Below are 2,637 nucleotides of genomic sequence, written 5' to 3' on the forward strand. Positions count from 1 at the left end.
ACAACATTTCTAAATGGTGAGTTAGAAGAAAAAGTATATATGAAACAACCAGAAGAGTTTATTCTATCAGGTCAATAAGGAAAAATGTGCAAACTTGCGAAATCTCTGCATGGATTAAAACAAGCACTGAAACAATGACATCAAAAATGTGATTGTGTTATTACTACTAATGGATTGAAGATAATGAATTAGACAAATGTGTTTATAGCAAGTATAACGAAGGCAAAGGTGCCATTCAATGCTTGACATGCTAATTTTTGACATCGATTTAGAACAAGTCATTAAAACCAAAGGAGTGCTATCTAGCAAATTTGAAATGAAAGACATAGGTGAGGCAAATGTTATCCTAGGAATAACTATTGTAAGGGATCGAGAATCAATTCAACTCTCACGGTCTCAGTACATAGCGAAAATTCTCAAGAGGTTCAATCATTTAGAATGCAAACTTATAGATCCCAAGATCAATTATGTCAGGAACTACAGTGGTTCAGTATCTCAGTTGGAATATGCTCAAGTTGTTGGAAGTCTAATGTATGCAATGACTTGCATGAGACCTGATATAGCTTATGTTATTGGTGTGTTAAGTAGGTACACGAGCAATCCAAATAAGAAACATTGTTTGGGAATAACTAGGATTTAGATATCTTGAAGGCACAGAAGCTATAGCCTACGATATTGTGGGTATCCTTCTGTTCTTGAAGGATACTCAGATGCGAGTTGGATAACTAACAAAAACGACCACTCGTCCACAAGTGGTTGGATATTTATATTTGGTGGAGGAGCAATTTCTTGGGGTTTTAAGAAGCAAACATGTATTACAGACTCCACCATGGCATCTGAATTCGTAGCTTTAGCATCAACTATCAAGGAAGCCGAATGGATTCGAAATTTACTTCTTGAAATTCTAATGTGTCCCAAACCAATGGCATCAATATCTATTCATTTTGATAGTGCCTCTACACTAGTGAAAGCTTACAGCGAAGTGTATAATGGTAAATCAAGGCACATTGGATTGAGACATAGTATAGTAAGAAGCTTGATTACAAGTGGAATAATTACAACTGATTTTGTACCATCAAAAGGAAATCTAGCAGATCCTTTGACAAAAGGGTTGAACAGAGAAATGGTATTGCAAACATCAAAAGGGATGGGACTAAAGTCCAACCAATAAAATCACTAACAATGGAAACTTCAATTCCACGCTAGATATATCTTCTAGTCTTGAATTCAATGATTTAAAGTACTTTTTTTATAGTGATTTGAACATTACGATGTCATCCCAAAAGTTTAGTGTTGGTAATATTGCCGGTAGTTAAAGGTTGTATAATTTTATTAACAAGACTTGTTAAATGCCACAAATGGCAGGGGCATTAAGAACTTGCTTATATTGGTATTGGATTTAGGGCATCCACAAAGTTTTACGGACTAGACTTTGTAAAAACTCACGAAAGAATAGAGATATGAGACGTAACGTATCGTTTATGACAAAGGAAAAGTTTTAAAGTTGTGTGTATTGGTCTATGTGGTTATTCTTATATACATGAAGCTCAAAGCTTGTCTACCTATTTGTACTGAGTAATTATAAAGAACATTTACTAAGATAATGGTTCAATCGAAAAATACCATTGTTGATGCATGAATTCTCAAGAATATTCGGTGATTAAAGAAGTCTTTAAAAGCTTTTGAAAAATAAAGCTCTATACTCGCTGCGTAATTGGTATCAAAGTGACTTATCCATCAAAATCTTATGCATGCAAATAATGTGGCTAATTCCCTTGATATCGGATATCGATCAACCAAAAAAGATTTAAATTCTCTCAAAACTCGTAATAAATTATCTTTTTCATTTGGAGTAAGAGATGAAGAGATAATTACCAAATGTGTCGAATTATCACCCAACAATGCATAACACAAGTGACTAGGCAATTCCTTTAATTCAAGAGTGGTTTGTGATACCTCTTTTGATGCATCTTTTAGTAAATCTTCTCGATAAACCTCATACCCATTTTCTTTTGGCAAGCTTTAAAGATCTATAAATGTCCTCTAAGGTCCCAATCATCATCATGTGCATGGATTGTTAAGTTAACAAGACATCTCTCTAACAAGTCTTCCAAGACTCTTCCTACACCGGAGTTATTAATGCGAGAATCAATCACAACAATATTATGACAAGTACTTATCTCATTTCTCACTTTGATGGCCTTGTAAATATTGAATACCATTGTTTCATCACCAACTCTCAAAGTAAACACTTTTTTATATACACCAATCAGGGCTCTACCAGTGGCTAAGAAATGTCTTCCAAAGATCAATGGAGCATCTCGATATTCTTCCATATCTAGTATCACGAAGTCAGCTAGGACGATAAATTTGTCTACTTTTACGAGTACATCCTCGAAAATTCCACGAGGATATGTTAGGGACATATCCGCTAATTGCAATGTGATGGTGATAGGTTTGATACTTGCTCCTAAATATCAAAGTGTTCTATTAACATGATAACCACCAATAATACAAGGAATAGTAAAACTCAATGGATCTTTTAATTTTTGTGGTATCTTCTTTTGGAGAATCTCATTGTACTCTTCAGTTAACTTCACGGTTTCAAAATATTGCAGCTTCAAATATTTTGACATC

The sequence above is a fragment of the Primulina huaijiensis genome, chromosome 13 (assembly GCF_012295235.1).
Source record: "Primulina huaijiensis isolate GDHJ02 chromosome 13, ASM1229523v2, whole genome shotgun sequence".
Taxonomy (NCBI): Eukaryota; Viridiplantae; Streptophyta; class Magnoliopsida; order Lamiales; family Gesneriaceae; genus Primulina; species Primulina huaijiensis.